Source organism: Ranitomeya imitator, chromosome 4, assembly GCF_032444005.1.
Source record: "Ranitomeya imitator isolate aRanImi1 chromosome 4, aRanImi1.pri, whole genome shotgun sequence".
Lineage (NCBI taxonomy): Eukaryota > Metazoa > Chordata > Amphibia > Anura > Dendrobatidae > Ranitomeya > Ranitomeya imitator.
The window spans coordinates 683702599-683729607 of record NC_091285.1 but is presented as its reverse complement, the minus strand read 5'-3'; the positions used below and the strand labels follow the sequence as shown (position 1 = coordinate 683729607).

The 27009-nt window shown below is 42.9% G+C and overlaps 6 non-coding genes across 6 annotated transcripts; 1 reads left to right on the top strand and 5 right to left on the bottom strand.

Annotated features, from left to right (window-relative positions):
- Window positions 1-13474: 13474 nt before the first annotated feature.
- Window positions 13475-13556, bottom strand: TRNAS-CGA (transfer RNA serine (anticodon CGA)). The gene has a single exon. It is a non-coding gene; the product is annotated as a tRNA-Ser (tRNA).
- A 1484-nt stretch (window positions 13557-15040) lies between these two features.
- Window positions 15041-15122, bottom strand: TRNAS-UGA (transfer RNA serine (anticodon UGA)). Its single transcript has one exon. It is a non-coding gene; the product is annotated as a tRNA-Ser (tRNA).
- A 779-nt stretch (window positions 15123-15901) lies between these two features.
- TRNAS-CGA (transfer RNA serine (anticodon CGA)) lies at window positions 15902-15983 on the bottom strand. The gene has a single exon. It is a non-coding gene; the product is annotated as a tRNA-Ser (tRNA).
- Window positions 15984-23745: 7762 nt separating this feature from the next.
- TRNAS-UGA (transfer RNA serine (anticodon UGA)) lies at window positions 23746-23827 on the bottom strand. Its single transcript has one exon. It is a non-coding gene; the product is annotated as a tRNA-Ser (tRNA).
- A 778-nt stretch (window positions 23828-24605) lies between these two features.
- On the bottom strand, window positions 24606-24687 carry TRNAS-CGA (transfer RNA serine (anticodon CGA)). The gene has a single exon. It is a non-coding gene; the product is annotated as a tRNA-Ser (tRNA).
- A 1930-nt stretch (window positions 24688-26617) lies between these two features.
- TRNAS-CGA (transfer RNA serine (anticodon CGA)) lies at window positions 26618-26699 on the top strand. Its single transcript has one exon. It is a non-coding gene; the product is annotated as a tRNA-Ser (tRNA).
- The last annotated feature ends 310 nt before the right edge of the window (window positions 26700-27009 follow it).

Genomic DNA, 27009 nt, shown 5'->3' with positions numbered 1-27009 from the left:
AAGGATGGCTCCTTGAGACCCTGTATTGATTATCGCCTCTTGAGTAAGATCACGGTCAAGTTTCAATACCCTTTACCTTTGCTTTCTGATTTCTTTGCTAGGATTAAGGGGGCTGGTTGGTTTACTAAGATTGACCTTCGGGGGGCATATAATCTTGTTCATATTAAGCAGGGTGATGAATAGAAAACTGCGTTTAATACGCCCGAAGGTCATTTTGAATACCTTGTGATGCCATTCGGGCTCACTAATGCTCCATCTGTTTTTCAGTCCTTCATGCATGATATCTTCCGGACTTATCTTGATAAATTCTTGATTGTATATTTGGACGATATTTTGATTTTTTCCGATGATTGGGAGTCTCATGTGCAACAGGTCAGGATGGTATTTCAGATCCTTCGTGACAATGCTTTGTTTGTGAAAGGGTCTAAGTGTCTCTTTGGGGTGCAGAAGGTTTCTTTTTTGGGTTTCATTTTTTCTCCCTCATCTATGGAGATGGATCCGGTTAAGGTTCAGGCCATTCATGATTGGATTCAACCCACATCTGTGAAGAGCCTTCAGAAATTTTTGGGTTTTGCAAATTTTTATCGCCGTTTCATTGCTAACTTCTCTAGCGTGGTTAAACCCTTGACCGATTTGACGAAGAAAGGCGCTGATGTGGCGAATTGGTCCTCTGCGGCTGTCTCTGCCTTTCAGGAGCTTAAACGCCGATTTACTTCTGCTCCGGTGTTGCGCCAACCAGATGTTTCTCTTCCGTTTCAGGTTGAGATTGACGCTTCTGAGATTGGGGCAGGGGCCATTTTGTCTCAGAGGGATTCTGTTGGTTCCTTGATGAAACCGTGTGCCTTCTTTTCCCGTAAGTTTTCGCCTGCTGAACGCAATTATGATGTCGGCAATCGGGAGTTGTTGGCTATGAAGTGGGCGTTTGAGGAGTGGCGGCATTGGCTTGAGGGAGCTAAGCACCGTATTGGGGTCTTGACCGATCATAAGAATCTGATTTACCTCGAGTCTGCCAAATGGCTGAATCCTAGACAGGCTCGATGGTCCTTGTTTTTTTCCCGTTTTGATTTCGTAGTTTCGTATCGTCCGGGTTCTAAGAATATAAAGGCTGATGCCCTCTCTAGGAGTTTTTTGCCTGATTCTCCTGAGGTCCTTGAACCGGTCGGCATTCTGAAAGAAGGAGTGGTCCTTTCTGCCATTTCCCCTGATTTATGACGGGTTCTTCAGGAATTTCAGGCTGACAGACCTGACCGCTGTCCAGTGGGGAAACTGTTTGTTCCTGACAGATGGACTAGTAGAGTGATTTCTGAGGTTCACTGTTCCGTGTTGGCTGGTCATACTGGCATTTTTGGTACCAGAGACTTGGTTGGTAGGTCCTTTTGGTGGCCTTCTTTGTCGCGTGATGTGCATTCTTTTGTGCAGTCCTGTGGGACTTGTGCGCGGGCCAAGCCTTGTTGTTCCCGTGCTAGTGGGTTGCTTTTGCCATTGCCGGTCCCTGAGAGTCCCTGGACGCATAATTCTATGGATTTTATTTCCAATATTCCTGTTTCCCAGAGGATGTCGGTTATCTGGGTTGTTTGTGACCGATTCTTTAAGATGGTTCATTTGGTGCCTTTGCCTAAATTGCCTTCTTCTTCTGATTTGGTTCCGTTGTTTTTTCAGCATGTGGTCCGTTTGCATGGTATTCCGGAGATTATTGTGTCCGACAGAGGCTCCCAGTTTGTTTCTAGGTTTTGGCGGGCCTTTTGTGCCAAGCTGGGCATTGATTTGTCTTTTTCTTCTGCATTTTATCCTCAGACAAATGGCCACACCGAGCAAACTAATCAGACTTTGGAGACTTATTTGAGATGCTTTGTGTCTGCTGATCAGGATGATTGGGTGGCTTTTTTGCCATTGGCTGAGTTTGCCCTTAATAATCGGGCTAGTTCGGCTACTTTGGTTTCGCCTTTCTTTCGTAATTTTGGTTTTCATCCTCGTTTTTCTTCTGGGCAGGATGAGCCTTCCGACTGTCCTGGTGTGGATTCTGTGGTTGACAGGTTGCAGCAGATTTGGGCTCATGTGGTGGACAATTTGGTGTTGTCTCAGGAGGAGGCTCAACGTTTTGCTAAACGTTGTCGGTGTGTTGGTTCCCGACTTCGGGTTGGGGATCTGGTCTGTTTGTCTTCCCGTCATGTTCCTATGAAGGTTTCTTCCCCTAAGTTTAAGCCTCGGTTTATTGGTCCTTATAGGATTTCTGAGATCATTAATCCGGTGTCTTTTCGATTGGCGCTTCCGGCCTCTTTTGCTATCCATAATGTCTTCCATAGATCTTTATTGCAGAAATATGTGGTGCCCGTTGTTCCCTCTGTTGATCCTCCGGCTCCTGTGTTGGTTGATGGAGAGTTGGAGTATGTGGTTGAGATGATTTTGGATTCTCGTTTTTCGAGGCGGAGGCTTCAGTACCTTGTCAAATGAAAGGGTTATGGCCAGGAGGATAATTCTTGGGTTTTTGCCTCATGCTGCTGATTTGGTCTGTGCCTTTGATCTGGCTCGTCCTGATCATCCTGGGGGCCCTGGTGAGGGTTCGGTGACCCCTCCTCAAGGGGAGGTACTGTTGTGAATTCTGATTTTGGGTTCCCTTCAGTGGTTGTAGGTGGTAATGCAGTTGTCCCTGAGTTGCAGTCCTGGTCAGGTGTATCTGCTGTTTGCAGCTCTGACTGGGGTATTTAGGTTTGCAGGATTCATTAGTCCTTGCCAGTTGTCCATGGTTCTGGGAGGTTTTGGATCTTTGTCTGGTTCCTCCTGCCTTGCTGCCATTTCAGCAAAGATAAGTGTCTGGTTTTTGTTTCTGTGGCACACATGCTGTGTGCTTAATAATTCTGTGCTATTCATTTGTTTTCTCTTGTCCAGCTTAGATTGTGTCAGTGTTTTCTCAGTCTTGCTGGATTCTCTGGAGTTGCAGATATACGCTCCACATCTTTAGTTAGATGGTGGAGTTTTTGTGTATTTTCTGCTGTGGATATTTTTGGAAGGGTTTTAATACTGACCGCTTAGTATTCCATCCTATCCTTTCCTATTTTAGCTAGAGTGGCCTCTTTTGCTAAATCCTGTTTCCTGCCTGCGTGGAACTTTCTCTGGAGTTGGTGGAAACTATACTGACCGCAAATCCTGAACTTAACTCCGCAACTAGAAGTAGCTGTGGGGTGTGCCTAACAAATCCTAGACTCCTCGACACAGCCGGAGGACTAAATACCCCTATAGATGGAAATAGGAATTCTACCTTGCCTCAGAGCAGAACCCCAAAGGATAGGCAGCCCCCCACAAATATTGACTGTGAGTAGTAGAGGAAAAGTCTCAAATTGTGTGCCACATTAAACCTAGTGTGTAATACACAGGAGTGGCACTGAAGCAGAAAAGCCAATCTTAATCTCCCACTATTTTTTTTTCAGGGAGAATTTAAAAGAAATCTGACCCAGTATTACACACTAGGTTTAATGTGGCACACAATTTGAGACAGGTGGCACACACAGGAGTGGCTCTGAAGCAGAAATGCCAATCTTAATCTCCCACTATTTTTTTTTCAGGGAGAATTTGAAAGAAATCTGACCCAGTATTACACACTAGGTTTAATGTGGCACACAATTTGAGACAGGTGGCACACACAGGAGTGGCACTGAAGCAGAAATGCCAATCTTAATCTCCCACAATTTTTTTTTCAGGGAGAATTTAAAAGAAATCTGGCCCAGTATTACACACTAGGTTTAGTGTGGCACACAATTTGAGACAGGTGGCACACACAGGAGTGGCACTGAAGCAGAAATGCCAATCTTAATCTCCCACAATTTTTTTTTCAGGGAGAATTTAAAAGAAATCTGACCCAGTATTACACACTAGGGTTAATGTCGCACACAATTTGAGACAGGTGGCACACACAGGACTGCCACTGATACAGATTTGCCAATTTTAATCTGCACTCTTTTCTTCTTCAGGGAGACTAGTGAATAAATCTGGGCCACTGTATTAGAGTATATTTTCTGTGTCAGAAAGTGGCTTGAAGAGATATAACGAAACAAAAAAAAAAAGGGACTGTCCTACAATTACTATCTCCCTGCAGTAATTTCAGCAATGTATGGCAGGCAGCAATAACAAGGAGTGGACTGCTGCACAAAAAAAGTCAACAGTGTGGACAAACAAACAAGGAAGCTGTGCAGAAAAGAAGGAGCAACAGGACTTGTGCTTTGAAAAAAGCAGTTGGTTTGCACAGCGGTGTACAAACAGCAATGCAGCTATCTGGGAGCCTTCTAGGGCAACCCAATGAGCTACAGCGCTGAGGAAAAAAAAATGTAGCCTCCACTGTCCCTGCAAACAAAAGGTGGTGTTGGACAGTGGAAATCGCTATAGCACAAGCGGTTTGGGGGTTAATGGACCCTGCCTAACGCTATCCCTGCTTCTGACAAAGCGGCAGCAACCTCTCCCTATACTCAGATCAGCAGCAGTAAGATGGCGGTCGGCGTGCACGCCCCTTTATAGCCCCTGTGATGCAGCAGAAAGCAAGACAATCACTGCAATGCCCTTCTCTAAGATGGTGAGGACTGAGACCTATGTCATCACGCTGCCCACACTCTGCGTCCACCTTCATTGGCTGAGAAATGGCGCTTTTCGCATCATTGAAACGCGACTTTGGCGCGAAAGTCACGTACCGCATGGCCAACCCCACATAGGGATCGGGTCGGGTTTCATGAAACCCGACTTTGCCAAAAGTCGGCGACTTATGAAAATGACCGACCCGTTTCGCTCAACCCTAGTGCCAGGACTTTGCTCTGCTTGGCCCTGTGTTTCTTCACACAGATGGAGCATTTGCAGAGCTGTCTGCTGTGTTTGCTGCAAACTGTAGACTAACACACCCAAACTCTTCCTGCAGGGTTGTTCTAAACTGGAATCTGTGGCCATGGGCTGCTTGTAAGACCCGTCCTGGAGCAAACCGACCGGTTCCACTATCCTCCTGCAGTCCGTTTCAAAAGTAAAAGCCCATAATGGGTTTTCCTGAACAATGACTTGGCCAAATAGCTTGACCATTTCCATGCTTACTTTTATTTTGCCTTGCGACTCACAGGCGTCCTGCTGTGAACACAAGGCACTCCAGCAAGTCTAATACGATTCTGAGCGCATCCTGAGCGAACCTCACAAATAACACCGGTCACTGCCTCACAGTCCATAATATTGTATTATATGATTTAGGTCACTGAATACAAATTTTTCTTCCCAGACAGCCCCTACTATATTAGCAAGATTGTGTGAACATTTACCTCCCGTGCTAGCGCACTGATTTTGGAGAAAATATTACTTATCAAAAGAGAAGTAATTGTGTGTCAATAAAAAAGGAACTGCAGTGATAATAAATTGATATATTTCTTCCCTACATGTGCTGAATGGGGGTGTATGATGAGTGTGTGACACCAGTTTGTTGAGGGTAGAGGGTTTGCAGAGCTTAGAGGAGCAGTGTTCTTGTAAACTAGCCATTTGCTTGTGTCATTTGCTGCTGAAATCACACGTCTCTCTCCATATAAAGAGTGGACATCTTGTTTTAGCGCCATTTTGACACTATACCTACTCAAAATTAGCAAATAAACCTGCTATTTATCAGAGTATACATAAAAAATATAATTTTATTGAATCATGATAATAAAACCGTAGAGGGTGAGGAAAAAACATAGAACAAAATACAGAAACCACAGCACAAAAATACCAATAATGGGTATACTGACTAAATAGCATGATCATACAAAATGAGAATCCCATACAGTAGTCTGTTGAATAAATAGGTAGAGTAGACATGCATACCTGGAAAGAAAGTGCATAAAGAGGAAAGAGGATATAATAAGTTAGTATATGCCAGTAATCAGTATCCCATGGCTCCTGTGACTCCAACATACGTTTCGTCTCGTGGCTTTTTCAAATGTAATACAGCAAGGCAATGTAATACAGCAATTGTCATTTAGCTGTGTGGTGACATTGATCTGTGATTTGAGCTGTTGGCCAGGAAAAAATGTTTTTTTGTCAGTTGCTATGATTATTCAGCATGCCATATCTCACCTTGTTATTTAGTGGCGGTGAAATTCAACTGACTGCATAGCTCATGCAAATTAAAATAAAAAAAATTTCTGTTGCTTAATGTGACACAACCCACCATATCCCACATTGTAATTTTGTGGCGGTGAAATTAAGCTGTCTACACAGCTCATCCACATTAAAAAAATATTTTTTTCGGTTGCTAAACGTGATACAGCCAGCCATATCCCACATTGTAATTTTCTGCCAGTGAAATAAGGCTGTCTGCAGAGCTCATGCACATTAAAAAAAATTTCTGTTTCTAAACTTGATACAGCCTGCCAAATCCCACAATGAAATTTTGTGGTGGTGAAATTAAAGTGAACCTGTCACTAGGTTTGGCTGATACGAGATTCGGCCATCCCCTTTCAAGGCTTATATACAACATTCTTTAATGACCTGTATGAGCTCCCGATCTGACCTGTAAAAGAAGAAAAATAACTTTTATTATACTCACAGGGTGGTCTGGCCTGATGGGCATTGCTCTTCTTGGTTGGGCACCTCCCATCTTCTTGTGATGCCGTCCTCCTGCTTTCTTCATGTGGATGTCACATCCCTGTGAAATCCTCACAGGCTTCCTGGAATCACACTCCTGCACACATGTACTTGTCTGCCCTGTTGAGGACAGAGCAAAGTCCTGCAGTGCACAGGTACTGGGCCTCTCTGACCTTTCCTGGCACCTGCGCACTGCAGTACTTTGCTCTGTCCTCAGGAGCATGATTCCGGGGATCCTGTGTAGATGATGCAGGGATGCATCATCCACATGAAGCAAGAAGGAGGATGGGGATCGTAAGACGATGGGAGATGCCAGACAAGAAGAGGAACGACCATTGGACCAGACCGCCCCAGGAGAGTATAATAAAAGTTATTTTTCTTCTCTTACATGTCGGATCAGGGGCAGATATTCTGCATTATAGAATGCTGTATGTAAGCCCTGAAGGTGGGTGGCTGTAACTCGTATTGGCCACACCTGGTGACAGGTTCCCTTTAGGCTATCTGCAGAGTTCATGGACATAAAAAAAATTCTGTTGCTAAATGTGATACAGCCCACCATATCCCATGTTGTAATTTTGTGATGCTGAAATTGTTTTTTTGTGCTCAGATTCTGCTGTATTCACAGCTCATCCATAGTAACAAATCTAATTTTTTTCTGTTACTACCATGCTACATAAAAGCAGGTCACATTTTATCTTTTAACTGTTTTGGGCTGGAGTTAATTAATTAGTTTATTTTTATGCTTTGCTTATATGGTGCTATCTTAATCCACAGCGCTTTACATACATTATCATCACTGTCCCCAATGGGGCTCACAATCTAAATTCCCTATCAGTATGTCTTTGGAGTGTGGGAGGAAATCGAAGCACCAGGAGTAAACACGGGCAAAACAAACAAACTCCTTGCAGATGTTGTTCTTTGTGGGATTTGAGTGCAACACCTTAAAGGGAACCTGTCACCTGAATTTGGCGGGCCCTTTTTTTCGGTCCGATGGGCGGTGTTTTCGGGTCTTTTATTCACCCCTTCCTTTCCCGCTGGCCACACGCTGGCCGCAATATTGTCTTGAAGTTGATTCACTTTCCTCCGTATAACATGCGTGCGCAATGCAATCTTGCCTTGCGCACACGTAGTATGCTTTGCCCAACTGCGGGCAAAGCCGAAAAGCATTAGTGTGCATGCGCCGGCGCACTATGTCCCGGAACACAGCGAAATACTTCCGGGACATAATGTGCCGATGCATGCACACTAATGCTTTTCGGCTTTGCCCACAGTTGGGCAAAGCAAACTGCGCATGCGCAAGGCAAGATTGCTTTGCGGACGCGTGTTCTACGGAGGAAAGCAAATCAACTTCAAGACAATATTGCGGCCAGCGGGAAAGGAAGGGGTGAATAAAAGACCTGAAAACACCGCCCATCGGACCGAAAAAAGGGCCCGCCAAATTCAGGTGACAGGTTCCCTTTAATCACTCAGCCATCACAGCCAACTCAAGGATCAATTAATCAGATGTTTTTGCAAAGTTCTATAAAGACGCGCTGTGTGTGTATACGCAGATATGCCACCTGCGTCTTTGAACTCATAGTGGAGATGCGTGTTAGGGCTAGCGGAATGCACCAAATAATAAGAAAGATAGAGTAAGGTGCGTTCGCAGCCCGGGGTCCAGAGATGGAACCTGCTGCCAAGTAATGACGGACTATATGGCGGTGCAATGTGGATACACACACGGGTTAACTTCACCCTGTGTGAAGGAAGTGAACCAAGAGTGCCATCAAGGAGTCTCAGAACTCAATCCCAAGACACAGGATTTGAGTTCATATAGACCTCTTGTGCTCGACACCGCAACTGGGGTGTCAGAGTGACAGCAATAATAAGAAAGATGCACAAGAGTGCATGCGGTGCCGCACTGGCGGATGCTACTAACCACCCAGGCTTGGGTCAGGAAAGCGCTGTGAAAGTGCATGGCGCCGCACTGGCGGTCACAGCAATAAACCCTGATTTGTGTGTTACGTGCTGATGGCTAAGTCGGGGCTAGATAACAATCATCCACTTTACGCGAGCAGTCATACACAAGGGAGGGGATAATTAATGAACGACTTTCACACATCAACACACACACGTTTACAAGTATACACGCCGTGCGGTCATGTGAACCTTTTATAGCTGCAGCATGTACAGGACCTTCCCAGAAGGACCAATGGGAGGCTGCCACAGAAGTTGAGCACCTTCAGGACCTTCCTGGAGGACCAATGGGATCTGATGCAGTATCTGAGCATGTGACCCTCGATCTCCAATGGGAGATCTTGCCCTGGGCATGCTCAGAAGGGGAAAAGCAGGACTTAGTCCCAAAAGCATCTGCTCGCCGCTGCCCAGCACTGGCTTCAATGGCAGAAGCTGGAAAAGCAGCAGTAACCCTATGCACAGTGAAACGGAGCAAGATGCTGGGACCAATGTCTCCGCTGAGCAGACTTCACTGCGGCAGGAGAAGAATGGGAGACAGCAGCTGAGATGGTTTGAGATTCCCCTGGTGCAGAGGCGGGAACTCGACACCTAACAATGGGATTTAAAAAAATCCCATCCACTATGCTGTAAAATCTAGACACTGCTGCAGTTGTGCACAGGGTCCAATCCGCAGCAAATTCTGAACATGGAAACAAACACTGTTGGTTCTCCAATGTGTTTTGGGAACCAAATTTATTAACTTTATTTGACTTTTGAATGCTAAAAAAAATTGATGTAAAGCATTTTCAGCAACTGATATAGAAGGGTTAATGTTATGCCTTTAATTGCCATTAGCCTTTAATAGCTAGAATTACTAGAACATATTCTTAAGACGCTGTAGTCTGGTAGTCTCCTCTTCAAAGATTGTATACTTCTTATCTTATATGTTTTCAATAGTCAGCAAACAGCATGTTCTGGGTATGTGGGAAATAAAGGTCAGCATGACACGGTGTAACAGGGGGTAGGGCTACATGAATTACATTGAGAGTTACATTTGTGGTAAATGGTATAAAATGTTGCCTCTTGCTCTATTAGATCAGATAAAGTGACTTTGCTCACAGCACATGTGCACTTTTCCTCCAAGCGCGCTTGTCAGTTAAAGGCATAACCTCCTGATTTGGCCTCACTGGTGATCTGGCATAACTGACATTGAGTCAGAAAGCAAACAGCTACGACACCACCAATATAAGTGTGATCAGAGGTTCCTGATATCTGTGAATGATACCATTAATGTCCTGGGAAACATCTAGTAATATTTCTTTTAGTTTTCATACAGCTTAGTTAAAGTTATTAGACCGATTTAGACTCAAAAATGGGAACATGAGCAGTTGTTCCATTTTCATATCATTTGGCCCATTTTACTAATATGAATATTATTTTACATTTCTCAAAAAGTTCCAATGTTTTTTTCCAGCGATAACAATACACTGTGAACAGGATTTGAATCACTGAGGAGAAACCCCATTTACAGTCCAATGCCTTAACCACTCGGCCATCTCAAGGATCAGATAATCAGATGTTTTTGCAAAGTAGATGCAGAGGAAGAGCCTGTGAGAAAATTTTGGGCTAAGTTCACCTGAATCTCTATTGACCGACACAGTCATGGGCAAGATATCTTGGCTGACTCCCTGAAAGAGAAAGGTGTGAACTCAGATCAACAAGTAGAAGGAGATAATTAGTTTGTATATTGAGGAACACAGGGATTTTGTTCACCAGATGTTTCTCATGGTTCCAATTGTGGTTGGAAACCACACACAGCCAGGTAAATAATCTGCATGATTTTTTCTTAATCCCACATTTTTCTATATTTTGTTTTCATTAAACTTTCACAAGCAAAATCCAAGTTTTTAAAGGTAAAACACTGCCCTGTGATCATGATTTCATACAGTATGAGAACTTTAAGTCCATCGTCTTAACTATGCGATCATAAAAACGCATGCCATCACTGATGGTTCTCCAATGTGTTTTGGTAACGATTTTATTTACTTTATTTGACTTTTCATTTCTGAAAAATATTTGGTGTAGAGCATTTTCAGCAACCAATAAAGTTCTGATCAGAGGTTCCTGAGGTCAGTAAATGATACCATTAATGTCCTGGGAAACATCTAGTAATGTTTCTTTTAGTTTTCATGCTACTTAGCTACAATTATGAGACTCAAAGTTTGGAATAAGAATTCTTGTCCCATTTCATATCATTTGGCCCATTTTACTAATATAAATATTGTTTTTCTCTTTTCGACAAATTCTATTGTTTTTTTTTCATGTTAAAATACTACGGTGTGAACAGGATTTGCAAAAAAGTATTTAGTCAGTCAGCAATAGTGCAAGTTCCACCACTTAAAAAGATGAGAGGCGTCTGTAATTTACATCATAGGTAGACCTCAACTATGGGAGACAAACTGAGAAAAAAAAATCCAGAAAATCACATTGTCTGTTCTTTTAACATTTTATTTGCATATTATGGTGGAAAATAAGTATTTGGTCAGAAACAAAATTTCATCTCAATACTTTGTAATATATCCTTTGTTGGCAATGACAGAGGTCAAACGTTTTCTGCAAGTCTTCACAAGGTTGCCACACACTGTTGGTGGTATGTTGGCCCATTCCTCCATGCAGATCTCCTCTAGAGCAGTGATGTTTTTGGCTTTTCGCTTGGCAACACGAACTTTCAACTCCCTCCAAAGGTTTTCTATAAGGTTGAGATCTGGAGACTGGCTAGGCCACTCCAGGACCTTGAAATGCTTCTTACGATGCCACTCCTTCGTTGCCCTGGCGGTGTGCTTTGGATCATTGTCATGTTGAAAGACCCAGCCACGTTTCATCTTCAATGCCCTTGCTGATGGAAGGAGGTTTGCACTCAAAATCTCACGATACATGGCCCCATTCATTCTTTCATGTACCCGGATCAGTCGTCCTGGCCCCTTTGCAGAGAAACAGCTCCAAAGCATGATGTTTCCACCACCATGCTTTACAGTAGGTATGGTGTTTGATGGATGCAACTCAGTATTCTTTTTCCTCCAAACACGACAAGTTGTGTTTCTACCAAAGAGTTCCAGTTTGGTTTCATCAGACCATAGGACATTCTCCCAAAACTCCTCTGGATCATCCAAATGCTCTCTAGCAAACTTCAGACGGGCCCGGACATGGCTTAAGCAGTGGGACACGTCTGGCACTGCAGGATCTGAGTCCATGGTGGCGTAGTGTGTTACTTATGGTAGGCCTTGTTACATTGGTCCCAGCTCTCTGCAGTTCATTAACTAGGTCCCCCCGCGTGGTTCTGGGATTTTTGCTCACCGTTCTTGTGATCATTCTGACCCCACGGGGTGGGATTTTGCGTGGAGCCCCAGATTGAGGGAGATTATCAGTGGTCTTGTATGTCTTCCATTTTCTAATTATTGCTCCCACTGTTGATTTCTTCACTCCAAGCTGGTTGGCTATTGCAAATTCAGTCTTCCCAGCCTGGTGCAGGGCTACAATTTTGTTTCTGGTGTCCTTTGACAGCTCTTTGGTCTTCACCATAGTGGAGTTTGGAGTCAGACTGTTTGAGGGTGTGCACAGGTGTCTTTTTATACTGATAACAAGTTTAAACAGGTGCCATTACTACAGGTAATTAGTGGAGGAAAGAGTAGACTCTTAAAGAAGAAGTTACAGGTCTGTGAGAGCCAGAAATCTTGATTGTTTGTTTCTGACCAAATACTTATTTTCCACCATAATATGCAAAAAAAAATGATAAAAAAAAACAGACAATGTGATTTTCTGGATTTTTTTTTCTCAGTTTGTCTCCCATAGTTGAGGTCTACCTATGATGTAAATTACAGACGCCTCTTATCTTTTTAAGTGGTGGAACTTGCACTATTGCTGACTGACTAAATACTTTTTTGCCCCACTGTATGTATATATATACCTATTCTATGTGTACACATTTATTCTACCTATTCTAATGTAAGCTGTCAGAGTGATTTTACTGTACACCGCACTGAATTGCCGGCTTTTCTCTCTAACAGCGCTGCGTATTCCTCGCAAGTCACACTGCTGGTCCGTGTGTAATCCGTATTTTTGGGGCTTCCATAGACTTTCATTGACGTTTTATTTGCGCAATACGGTGACAAATGCAGCATGCTGCGATTTTCTACGGCCGTAGAAAGCCGTATAATACTGATCAGTTTAATACGGCAGATAGGAGAAGGGGCTTAGAGAATAATTGTGCCGTATGTTTTGCGAGATTTACGGACGTAGTTTCTGCGCTCTTACGTCCGTAAAACTCGCAAGTGTGACGCCGGCCTAACAAGTAGAAGGAGCTAATTGGGTTGTATATTGAGGAACACAGGGATGTTGTTCTCCTGATTTTTCTCACAGTTCCAATTGTGGTTGGAAACCGCACACTGCCAGGTAATTAAACTGCATGATTTTTTCTTAAAACCCCCATTTTTCTATATTTTGTTTTCATTAAACTTTCACAAGCAAAATCCAACTTTTTAAAGGTAAAACACTGCACTGTGAGCATAATTTCATACAAAATGAGAACTTTAAGTCCATCGTCTTAACTATGCGATCATAAAAACGCATGCCATCACTGATGGTTCTCCGATGTGTTTTGGTAACGATTTTATTAACTTTATTTGACTTTTGATTGCTGAAAAAAGTTTGGTGTAGAGCATTTTTAGCAACCAATACAGTTCTGATCAGAGTTTCCAGAGAACAGTGAATGATACCATTAATGTCCTGGGAAACATCTAGTAATGTTTCTTTTAGTTTTCATACTGCTTAGTTTCAATTATGAGACTCAAAGTTTGGAATACGAATTCTTGTCTCATTTCATATAATTTGGCCCGTTTTACTAATATAAATATTGTTTACTCTTATTGACAAATTCAATTGCTTTTGTCATGCTAAAATTCTACGCTGTGAACAGGATTTGAACCTGTGCGGGGAAACCCCATTGGATTTCGAGTCCAACGCCTTAACCACTCGGCCATCACAGCCAACCCTAGGATTAGATTATCATGTTTTGCAAAGTGCATGCAGAGGTAGAGCCTGTGAGAAAGTTTTGGACTTAGTTCACCTGAATCTCTATTGCCCAACTCTGTCATGGGCAAGATATCTTGGCTGACTCACTGAAAGAGAAAGGTGTGAACTAAGATTTAAGGTACCGTCACACTAGACGATATCGCTAGCAATCCGTGACGTTGCAGCGTCCTGGCTAGCGATATCATCCAGTGTGACAGGCAGCAGCGATCAGGATCCTGCTGTGACATCGCTGGTCGGGGAAGAAAGTCCAGAACTTTATTTCGTCGCTGGCTCTCCCGCTGACATCGCTGAATCGGCATGTGTGACGCCGATTCAGCGATGTCTTCGCTGGTAACCAGGGTAAACATCGGGTTACTAAGCGCAGGGCCGCGCTTAGTAACCCGATGTTTACCCTGGTTACCATCGTTAAAGTAAAAAAACAAACACTACATACTTACCTACCGCTGTCTGTCCCCGGCGCTCAGCTTCTCTGCTCTGGCTGTGAGCGTCGGGCAGCCGGAAAGCAGAGTGGTGACGTCACCGCTCTGCTTTCTGGCCGCTGTGCTCACAGCCAGAGCAGAGAAGCAGAGCGCCGAAGACAGACAGCGGTAGGTAAGTATGTAGTGTTTGTTTTTTTACTTTAACGATGGTAACCAGGGTAAACATTGGGTTACTAAGCGCGGCCCTGCGCTTAGTAACCCGATGTTTACCCTGGTTACCGGCATCGTTGGTCGCTGGAGAGCTGTCTGTATGACAGCTCTCCAGCGACCAAACAGCGACGCTGCAGCGATCCGGATCATTGTCGGTATCGCTGCAGCATCGCTAAATGTGACGGTACCTTAACAAGTAGAAGGAGATAATTGGGTTGTATATTGAGGAACACAGGGATGTTGTTCTCCTGATTTTTCTCACAGTTCCAATTGTGGTTGGAAACCACACACTACCAGGTAAATAATCTGCATGATTTTTTTCTTAATCCCACATTTTTCTATGTTTTGTTTTCATTAAACTTTCACAAGCAAAATCTAACTTTTTAAATGTAAAACACTGCACTGTGAGCATGATTTCATACAAAATGAGAACTTTAAGTCCATCTTCTTAACTATGCGATCATAAAAATGCATGCCATCACTGATGGTTCTCCGATGTGTTTTGGTAACGATTTTATTTACATTATTTGACATTTGATTGCTGAAAAAAGTTTGGTGTAGAGCATTTTTAGCAACCAATAAAGTTCTGATCAGAGTTTCCAAAGAACAGTGAATGATACCATTAATGTCCTGGGAAACATCTAGTAATGTTTCTTTTAGTTTTCATATTGCTTAGTTTCAATTATGAGACTCAAAGTTTGGAATACGAATTCTTGTCCCATTTCATATAATTTGGTCCATTTTACTAATATAATTATTGTTTTGCTCTTTTCGAAAAATTCAATTGTTTTTGTCATGTTAAAATCCTATGCTGTGAACAGGATTTGAACCTGTGCGGGGAAACCCCATTGGATTTCAAGTCCAACGCCTTAACCACTCGGCCATCACAGCCAACTCAAGGATTAGTTTATCATGTTTTTGCACTGTGCATGCAGAGGTAGAGCCTGTGAGAAAGTTTTGGACTTAGTTCTCCTGAATCTCTATTGGCCAACTCTGTCATGGGCAAGATATCTTGGCTGACTCACTGAAAGAGAAAGGTGTGAACGCAGATGAACAAGTAGAAGGAGATAATTAGTTTGTATATTGAGGAACACAGGGATGTTGTTCACCGGATTTTTCTCACAGTTCCAATTGTGGTTGGAAACCGCACACTGCCAGGTAATTAAACTGCATGATTGTTTCTTAAAACCCCCATTTTTCTATATTTAGTTTTCATTAAACTTCCACAAGCAAAATCTAACTTTTTAAATGTAAAACACTGCCCTGTGAACATGATTTCATACAAAATGAGAACTTTAAGTCCATCGTCTTAACTATGCGATCATAAAAATGCATGCCATCACTGATGGTTCTTCGATGTGTTTTGGTAACGATTTTATTTACTTTATTTGACACTTGATTGCTGAAAAAAATTTGGTGTAGAGCATTTTTAGCAACCAATACAGTTCTGATCAGAGTTTCCAGAGAACAGTGAATGATACCATTAATGTCCTGTGAAACATCTAGTAATGTTTCTTTTAGTTTTCATACTGCTTAGTTTCAATTATGAGAATCAAAGTTTGGAATACGAATTCTTGTCCCATTTCATATCATTTGGCCCTTTTTACTAATATAAATATTGTTTTACTCTTTTCGACAAATTCAATTGTTTTTGTCATATTAAAATTCTACGCTGTGAACAGGATTTGAACCTGTGCGGGGAAACCCCATTGGATTTCGAGTCCAACGCCTTAACCACTCGGCCATCACAGCCAACCCAAGGATTAGTTTATCATGTTTTGCAAAGTGCATGCAGAGGTAGAGCCTTGTTATGAACAGGTGATTCAGAACAACAATGGACCTAGTGGTTAAGAGCACACAAAGTGACCCGATAGTTACTAACATAGGACGAGCTCTGAGACGTGGGAACTCTGCTGACCGCAATCCCTAATCCTATCATACCACACTAGAGGTAGCCGTGGAGCGCTCCTGACCAGACCTAGTATAGGAAAAATCAGCCGCACTGAAATGGTTGAAAGTTCAGCAAACTGTGTAGTTTCTTTATTAACATAAACAATAAACATCACCAGGTGCTTTTTTAGGAGGTAAATGGGTGGCGGACTATTCAATTCGGGTAACTTTTCGACCCCAGCGGGTCTTTATCAAAACCTCACTGTAAAACAGATACAAACATATAAGTGAATTATACATATATACATATACTTTTTTTTTTTTTTTTTGGAGTTTTTTATTTTTAATAAAATCTCTTTATTTATGTACAACTCTCTAATTTTTCCTCCCAACTAGAGGGAGTATATATACCCCCATTTTAGCGTGCTCACCGAGATTAGGCATAACTCTGCTTGCTTTAAGCATACACAACTTCCTCTCTTCTCCTTTTCTTCATTACTATTTTTTATTTTTTTATTTATATCTTTTTATTTTTTCCTTTTTCATCTTGTTTTTCTTTCACTGACTCTGTGACACTTCCATCTATACCTCCAATACACATATACCCAGCTCCCAGCCTCTTGCTCTCATGTTCTCTCTGTTTTCTTTTTATACACACTCCCTAACTTCTCCCTTTTACATACGCTCCCTTAGCCCTCCACGCTGGTTACTTGGACTCCGCCCTAACCGGCAGTAGCTTCAGCCAGAGCTCTGCATTTCTCCCTGAGCCCACTATGCAGGCGCTGGACTATCACGCTGCTGGCATCTACTCTGTGGCCACAGTGCAGACTCAGTCTGAATACACAGCGTTCCTAGCCTCTTTCCCAGTCTGAGCCACTGCGCAGGTGTATAAATACTCACAGCCTTACACATTTGCTCCCACATCACCCACCAGGCGGACGTGCTTCCACACAACTCCACCAGAGCTGGTAATTATTAAGTCTCTCTCCTCTTGCTTACAGTGGTTACTTGTTGTACTGGTCATTTGCTTATTCCCTGTTGTTTTCTCTCCCTTCTCTCTACTTCCCCCTAGCCCTATGGGAACTCGGCTCTTTCTCCTCTCCTCTACCTCTTTGGCATAAGGTCAGTGCATTTCATCAGCGAGGTGCTCCCTCTGCATCTCAGAGCTTCCAGCAAGCAAGAAAAACCAATATAGCAAGCTGGACAGAAAATATAGCAAACAAAAGTAACACAAGCAAAACTTAGCTTATGCAGGGCAGACAGGCCACAAGAACGATCCAGGAGAGAGCAAGACCAATACTGGAACATTGACTGGAGGCCAGGAACAAAGAACTAGGTGGAGTTAAATAGAGCAGCACCTAACGACTTAACCTCGTCACCTGAGGAAGGAAACTCAGAAGCCGCAGCCCCACTCACATCCACCAGAGGAAGCTCATAGACAGAACCAGCCGAAGTACCACTCATGACCACAGGAGGGAGCTTGACCACAGAATTCACAACAGTACCCCCCCTTGAGGAGGGGTCACCGAACCCTCACCAGAGCCCCCAGGCTGACCAGGATGAGCCAAATGAAAGGCACGAACCAGATCGGCAGCATGAACATCAGAGGCAAAGACCCAGGAATTATCTTCCTGACCATAACCCTTCCACTTAGCCAGGTACTGGAGTTTCCGTCCCGAAATACGAGAATCCAAAATCTTCTCCACTATATACTCCAACTCCCCATCAACCAAAACCAGGGTAGGAGGATCAACGGATGGAACCACAGGTGCCACGTATCTCCGCAACAATGACCTATGGAATACGTTATGGATGGAAAAAGAAGCTGGAAGGGTCAAACGAAAAGACACAGGATTAAGAACCTCAGAAATCCTATATGGACCAATGAAACGAGGCTTAAACTTAGGAGAGGAAACTTTCATAGGAATATAACGAGATGACAACCAAACCAAATCCCCAACACGAAGTCGGGGACCCACACAGCGCTTGCGGTTAGCGAAACGTTGAGCCTTCTCCTGGGACAATGTCAAATTGTCCACTACATGAGTCCAAATCTGCTGCAACCTATCCACCACCGTATCCACACCAGGACAGTCCGAAAACTCAACCTAACGTGAAGAGAAACGAGGATGGAAACCAGAATTGCAGAAAAACGGCGAAACCAAAGTAGCCGAGCTGGCCCGATTATTAAGGGCGAACTCAGTCAAAGGCAAAAAGGACACCCAATCATCCTGATCAGCAGAAACAAAACATCTCAGATATGTTTCCAAGGTCTGATTGGTTCGTTCAGTCTGGCCATTTGTCTGAGGATGGAAAGCCGAGGAAAAAGACAAATCAATGCCCATCCTAGCACAAAAGGCTCGCCAAAACCTCGAAACAAACTGGGAACCTCTGTCAGAAATGATGTTCTCCGGAATGCCATGTAAACGAACCACATGCTGGAAGAACAATGGCACCAAATCAGAGGAGGAAGGCAATTTAGACAAGGGTACCAAATGGACCATCTTAGAGAAGCGATCACAAACCACCCAAATGACCGACATTTTTTGAATGACGGGGAGATCCGAAATAAAATCCATAGAGATATGTGTCCAGGGCCTCTTCGGGACTGGCAAGGGCAAAAGCAACCCACTGGCACGAGAACAGCAGGGCTTAGCCCGAGCACAAATCCCACAGGACTGCACAAACGAACGCACATCCCACGACAGAGATGGCCACCAAAAGGATCTAGCCACCAAATCTCTGGTACCAAAGATTCCAGGATGACCAGCCAACACCGAACAATGAACCTCAGAGATAACTCTGCTCGTCAATTTATCAGGGACAAACAGTTTCTCCGCTGGGCAACGGTCAGGTCTATTAGCCTGAAATTTTTGCAGCACCCGCCGCAAATCAGGGGAGATGGCAGACAAAATTACCCCCTCTTTGAGAACACCCGCCGGCTCAGACAAACCCGGAGAGTCGGGCACAAAACTCCTAGACAGGGCATCCGCCTTCACATTTTTAGAGCCCGGAAGGTACGAAACCACAAAGTCAAAACGGGAGAAAAACAGCGACCAATGAGCCTGTCTAGGATTCAACCGTTTGGCAGACTCGAGATAAGTCAAGTTCTTGTGATCAGTCAAGACCACCACACGATGCTTGGCTCCTTCAAGCCAATGACGCCACTCCTCGAATGCCCACTTCATGGCCAGCAACTCTTGATTGCCAACATCATAATTACGCTCAGCAGGCGAAAACTTCCTGGAAAAGAAGGCGCATGGTTTCATCACCGAGCCATCAGAACTTCTTTGCGACAAAACAGCCCCTGCTCCAATCTCAGAAGCATCAACCTCGACCTGGAACGGGAGCGAAACATCTGGCTGGCACAAGACAGGGGCAGAAGAAAAACGACGCTTCAACTCTTGAAAAGCTTCCACAGCAGCAGAAGACCAATTGACCACATCAGCACCCTTCTTGGTTAAATCAGTCAACGGTTTAGCAATACTAGAAAAATTATTGATGAAGCGATGATAAAAATTAGCAAAGCCCAGGAACTTTTGCAGACTCTTCAGAGATGTCGGCTGAGTCCAATCATAAATGGCCTGAACTTTAACAGGGTCCATCTCGATAGTAGAAGGGGAAAAAATGAAACCCAAAAATGAAACCTTCTGAACACCAAAGAGACACTTTGACCCCTTTACAAACAAAGAATTAGCACGCAGGACCTGGAACACCATTCTGACCTGCTTCACGTGAGACTCCCAATCATCCGAGAAGACCAAAATATCATCCAAGTATACAATCAGGAATTTATCCAGGTACTCTCGGAAGATGTCATGCATAAAGGACTGAAACACTGATGGATCATTAGAAAGCCCGAATGGCATAACCAGGTACTCAAAATGGCCCTCGGGCGTATTAAATGCTGTTTTCCATTCATCCCCCTGTTTAATACGCACAAGATTATACGCACCACGAAGATCTATCTTGGTGAACCAACTAGCCCACTTACAAACAACAACAAACAAATCAGACAGCAGCGGCAAGGGGTACTGAAATTTGACCGTGATTTTATTTAGAAGGCGGTAATCAATACAAGGTCTCAGCGAACCATCCTTCTTGGCCACAAAAAAGAACCCTGCTCCCAATGGTGACAACGACGGGCGAATATGACCCTTCTCCAAGGATTCCTTTACGTAACTCCGCATAGCGGCGTGCTCAGGCACAGACAAATTAAACAGTCGACCTTTAGGAAACTTACTACCAGGAATCAAATCGATAGCACAATCACAATCCCTACGCGGAGGTAGGGCACTGGACTTGGGCTCATCAAATACATCCCGGTAATCCGACAAGAAGTCTGGGACCTCAGAAGGGGTGGATGATGAAATAGACAGAAATGGAACATCACCATGTACCCCCTGACAACCCCAGCTGGACACAGACACTGATTTCCAATCCAATACTGGGTTATGGACCTGTAGCCATGGCAACCCCAACACGACCACATCATGCAGATTATGCAACACCAAAAAGCGAATATCCTCCTGATGCGCAGGAGCCATGCACTTGGTCAGCTGGGTCCAGTACTGAGGCTTATTCTTGGCCAAAGGCGTAGCATCAATTCCTCTCAATGGAATAGGATACTGCAAGGGCTCCAAGAAAAACCCACAGCGCCTAGCATACTCCAAGTCCATCAAATTCAGGGCAGCGCCTGAATCCACAAATGCCATGACAGAATAGGATGACAAAGAGCATATCAAAGTAACGGACAAAAGAAATTTCGACTGTACCATACCAATGGTGGCAGACCTAGCGAACCGCTCAGTGCGCTTAGGACAATCGGAGATAGCATGAGTGGAATCACCACAGTAAAAACACAGCCCATTCTGACGTCTGTGTTCTTGCCATTCAGCTCTGGTCAAAGTCCTATCGCACTGCATAGGCTCAGGTCCATGCTCAGATAATACCGCCAAATGGTGCACAGTTTTACGCTCACGCAAGCGTCGACCGATCTGAATGGCCAAAGACATAGACTCATTCAGACCAGCAGGCATAGGAAATCCCACCATGTCATCCTTAAGGGCTTCAGAGAGACCCTTTCTGAAAATAGCTGCCAGTGCTCATTCATTCCATTGAGTGAGCACAGACCGCTTCCTAAACTTCTGACAATATATCTCTACCTCATCCTGACCCTGACACAGAGCCAGCAAATTTTTCTCTGCCTGATCCACTGAATTAGGTTCATCATACAGCAATCCGAGCGCCAGAAAAAACGCATCAATATTACATAATGCAGGATCTCCTGGCGCAAGGGAAAATGCCCAGTCTTGAGGGTCGCCACGTAATAAAGAAATAATGATCTTAACTTGTTGAACTGGGTCACCAGAGGAGCGGGGTTTCAAAGCAAGAAAAAGTTTACAATTATTTTAAAACTCAGAAACTTAGCTCTTTCTCCAGAAAACAAATCAGGAATAGGAATTCTTGGTTCTAACATAGAATTCTGAACCACAAAGTCTTGAATATTTTGTACTCTTGCAGTGAGATGATCCACACAAGATGACAGACCTTTAATGTCCATCACTACACCTGTGTTCTGAACCACCCAAATGTCTAGGGGAAAAGAAAGACAAAACACAGTACAGAGAAAAAAAAATGGTCTCAGAACTCCTCTTTTCCCTCTATTGAGAAGCATTAGTACGTTGGGCCTCCAGTACTGTTATGAACAGGTGATTCAGAACCACAATGGACCTAGTGGTTAAGAGCACACAAAGTGACCTGATAGTTACTAACATAGGACGAGCTCTGAGACGTGGGAACTCTGCTGACCGCAATCCCTAATCCTATCATACCACACTAGAGGTAGCCGTGGAGCGCTCCTGATCAGACCTAGGCGCCTCGGGCACAGCCTGAGAAACTAGCTAGCCCTGAAGATAGAAAAATAAGCCTACCTTGCTTCAGAGAAATTCCCCAAAGGAAAAGGCAGCCCCCCACATATAATGACTGTGAGTAAAGATGAAAATACAAACACAGAGATGAAATAGATTTTAGCAAAGTGATGCCCGACTTACTGAATAGACCGAGGACAGGAAAGATAGCTTTGCGGTCAGCACAAAAACCTACAAACAACCACACAGAGGGTGCAAAAAGACCCTCCGCACCGACTAACGGTACGGAGGTGCTCCCTCTGCATCTCAGAGCTTCCAGCAAGCAAGAAAAACCAATATAGCAAGCTGGACAGAAAATATAGCAAACAAAAGTAACACAAGCAAAACTTAGCTTATGAAGGGCAGACAGGCCACAAGAACGATCCAAGAGAGAGCAAGACCAATACTGGAACATTGACTGGAGGCCAGGAACAAAGAACTAGGTGGAGTTAAATAGAGCAGCACCTAATGACTTAACCTCATCACCTGAGGTAGGAAACTCAGAAGCCGCAGCCCCACGCACATCCACCAGAGGAAGCTCATAGACAGAACCAGACGAATTACCACTCATGACCATAGGAGGGAGCTTGACCACAGAATTCACAACAGAGCCTGTGAGAAAGTTTTGGACTTAGTTCACCTGAATCTCTATTGGCCAACTCTGTCATGGGCAAGATATCTTGGCTGACTAACTGAAAGAGAAAGGTGTGAACTCAGATTAACAAGTAGAAGGAGCTAATTTGTTTGTATATTCAGGAACACAGGGATGTTGTTCTCCTGATTTTTCTCACAGTTCCAATTGTGGTTGGAAACCACACACTGCCAGGTAAATAATCTGCATGATTTTTTTCTTAATCCCACATTTTTCTATATTTTGTTTTCATTAAACTTTCACAAGCAAAATCTAACTTTTTAAATGTAAAACACTTCCCTGTGAACATGATTTCATACAAAATGAGAACTTTAAGGCCATCTTCTTAACTATGCGATCATAAAAACGAATGCCATCACTGATGGTTCTCCAATGTGTTTTGGTAACGATTTTATTAACTTTATTTGACTTTTGATTGCTGAAAAAAGTTTGGTGTAGAGCATTTTTAGCAACCAATACAGTTCTGATCAGAGTTTCCAGAGAACAGTGAATGACACCATTAATGTCCTGGGAAACATCTAGTAATGTTTCTTTTAGTTTTCATACTGCTTAGTTTCAATTATGAGACTCAAAGTTTGGAATACGAATTCTTTTCCCACTTCATATCATTTGGCCCATTTTACTCATATAAGTATTGTGTAATTGAAAAACACTGCAATGTGAACATGATTTCATACAGAATGAGAACTTTAAGTCCATCGTCTTAACTATGCAATCATAAAAACGAATGCCATCACTGATGGTTCTCCGATGTGTTTTGGTATCGATTTTATTAACTTTATTTGACTTTTGATTGCTGAAAAAAGTTTGGTGTAGAGCATTTTTAGCAACCAATACAGTTCTGATCAGAGTTTCCAGAGAACAGTGAATTATACCATTAATGTCCTGGGAAACATCTAGTAATTTTTCTTTTAGTTTTCATACTGCTTAGTTTCAATTATGAGACACAAAGTTTGGAATACGAATTCTTGTCCCATTTCATATTATTTGGCCCATTTTACTAATATAAATATTGTTTTCCTCCTTCGACAAATTCAATTGTTTTTGTCATGTTAAAATTCTACACTTTGAACAGGATTTGAACCTGTGCGGGGAAACCCCATTGGATTTCAAGTCCAACGCCTTAACCACTCGGCCATCACATCCAACCCAAGGTTTAGTTTATCATGTTTTTGCACAGTGCATGCAGAGGCAGAGCCTGTGAGAAAGTTTTGGACTTAGTTCACCTGAATCTCTATTGCCCAACTCTGTCATGGGCAAGATATCTTGGTTGACTCACTGAAAGAGAAAGGTGTGAAAGCAGATGAACAAGTAGAAGGAGATAATTGGTTTGAATATTGAGGAATACAAGGATGTTGTTCACCGGATTTTTCTCACAGTTCCAATTGTGGTTGGAAACCGCACACTGCCAGGTAATTAAACTGCATGATTTTTTCTTAAAACCCCCATTTTTCTATATTTTGTTTTCATTAAACTTTCACAAGCAAAATCCAACTTTTAATAGGTAAAACACTGCACTGTGAGCAAAATTTCATACAGAATGAGGACTTTAAGTCCATCATCTTAACTATGCGATCATAAAAACGCATGCCATCACTGATGGTTCTCTGATGTGTTTTGGTAACGACTTTATTTACTTTATTTGACATTTGATTGCTGAAAAAAATTTGGTGTAGAGCATTTTTAGCAACCAATACAGTTCTGATCAGAGTTTCCAGAGAACAGTGAATGATACCATTAATGTCCTGGGAAACATCTAGTAATGTTTCTTTTAGTTTTCATACTGCTTAGTTTCAATTATGAGACTCAAAGTTTGGAATACAAATTCTTGTCCCATTTGACATTATTTGGCCGATTTTACTAATATAAATATTGTTAACTCTTTTTGACAAATTCAATTGTTTTTGTCATGTTAAAATTCTACGCTGTGAACAGGATTTGAACCTGTGCGGGGAAACCCCATTGGATTTCGAGTCCAACGCCTTAACCACTCGGCCATCACAGCCAACCCAAGGATTAGTTTATCATGTTTTGCAAAGTGCATGCAGAGGTAGATCCTGTGAGAAAGTTTTGGACTTAGGGTACCGTCACACACTGCCATTTCGATCGCTACGACGGAACGATTCGTGCAGTTCCAGCGATATCGTTACGATATCGCTGTGTCTGACACGCAGCAGCGATCAGGGATCCTGCTGAAAATCGTACGTCGTAGCAGATCGTACAGTTCTGATCAGAGTTTCCAGAGAACAGTGAATGATACCATTAATGTCCTGGGAAACATCTAGTAATGTTTCTTTTAGTTTTCATACTGCTTAGTTTCAATTATGAGGCTAAAAATAGATCAATGAGCTATATTTAGCTTCATTTGCGGTGAGGCGCCCTCTGCTGGATGTTCATAGATCGTGGGAACTTTCCTAGAAAGCCTGGGAGCTTTCTAGGTAAGTTCCCACGATCTATGAACATCCAGCAGAGGGCGCCTCACCGCAAATGAAGCTAAATATAGCTCATTGATCTATATTTAGACTCATTCCCCGGGGTTTTGCAGCGAGGAGCAGCCTGCATTAGCAAAGCTCCTTGCTGCAAAATGTTTTAACCCCTTCAGAAGGATTTACATCGTTGGACGTTACAGATCTGCGGAGGGTAAGTATATTGTTGGTTTATTATGTTTTTTCTTTCACAGAACGAGGGTCTTCAGTGACTGGATTGGGCGTAGAATAAAATACTCCAACAACCATTGTTTTTATTTCATTAAAATAATTTTAAATAATGTGTTTGTGTTTTATTTAACCCTTTACTACAATTGGATTAATAATGATTAGGTGTCATAATTGATGCCTCTCCATTATTAATCTGGCTTAATGTCACCTTACAATAGCAAGGTGGCATTAACCCTTCATTACCCCATATCCCACCGCTACACGGGAATGGGAAGAGAGTGGCCAAGTGCCAGAATTGGTGCATCTTCCAGATGTGCCTTTTCTGGGGTGGGGGGGGGCAGATATTTTTAGCCAGGGGGGGGCAATAACCATGGACCCTCTCCAGGCTATTAATATCTGCCCTCAGTCACTGGCTTTACTAATCTGGCGGAGAAAATTGCGCGGGAGCCCACGCCAATTTTTTCCGCCATTTAACCCTTTATTTTAAGAGCTAGAACGGCCAAATTTTGCAGATACACACTACTGACATTAGCAGTGTGGAATCTGCAAAAAAAATGGAGAGAAGACATGGTTTACTGTATGTAAACCATGTCTCAAATCATGTCGGGTTTTAGGAAGGAGAAAGAAAAAGCCGGTAATTGAATTACCGGCTTTCAAGCTGTATAGCGCTGGAATAAATATTAATATATATACATATATGTGTCTCACTGACATATATATATATATATACCTATTCTATGTGTACACATTTATTCTACCTATTGGACTGTAAGCTGTCAGTGTGATTTTACTGTACACCGCACTGAATTACCGGCTTTTCTCTCTAACAGCGCTGCGTATTTCTCGCAAGTCACACTGCTTGTCCGTGTGAAATCCGTATTTTTCACGCTTCCATAGACTTTCATTGGCGTATTTCTTGCGCAGTACGGTGACAAACGCAGCATGCTGCGATTTTGTACGGCCGTAGAAAGCCGTATAATACTGATCAGTAAAATACGGCAAATAGGAGCAGGGGCATAGAGAATAATTGTGCCGTATTTTTTGCGAGTTTTACGGACGTAGTTTCTGCGCTCTTACGTCCGTAAAACTCGCAAGTGTGAAGCCGGCCTTCTACTTGTTAATCTGCGTTCACACCTTTCTCTTTCAGTGAGTCAGCCAAGATATCTTGCCCATGACAGAGTTGGGCAATAGAGATTCAGGTGAACTAAGTCCAAAACTTTCTCACAGGCTCTACCTCTGCATGCACTTTGCAAAACATGATAAACAAATCGTCGGTGGACTGTGATGGCCGAGTGGTTAAGGCGTTGGACTCGAAATCCAATGGGGTTTCCCCACACAGGTTCAAATCCTGTTCACAGCGTAGAATTTTAACATGACAAAAACAATTGAATTTGTCAAAAAGAGTTAACATTATTTATATTAGTAAAATGGGCCAAATGATATGAAATGGGACAAGAATTTATATTCCAAACTTTGAGTCTCATAATTGAAACTAAGCAGTATGAAAACTAAAAGAAACATTACCAGATGTTTCCCAGGACATTGATGGTATCATTCACTGTTCTCTGGAAACTCTGACCAGAACTGTATTGGTTGCTAAAAATGCTCTACACCAAATTTTTTTCAGCAATCAAATGTCAAATAAAGTAAATAAAATCGTTACCAAAACA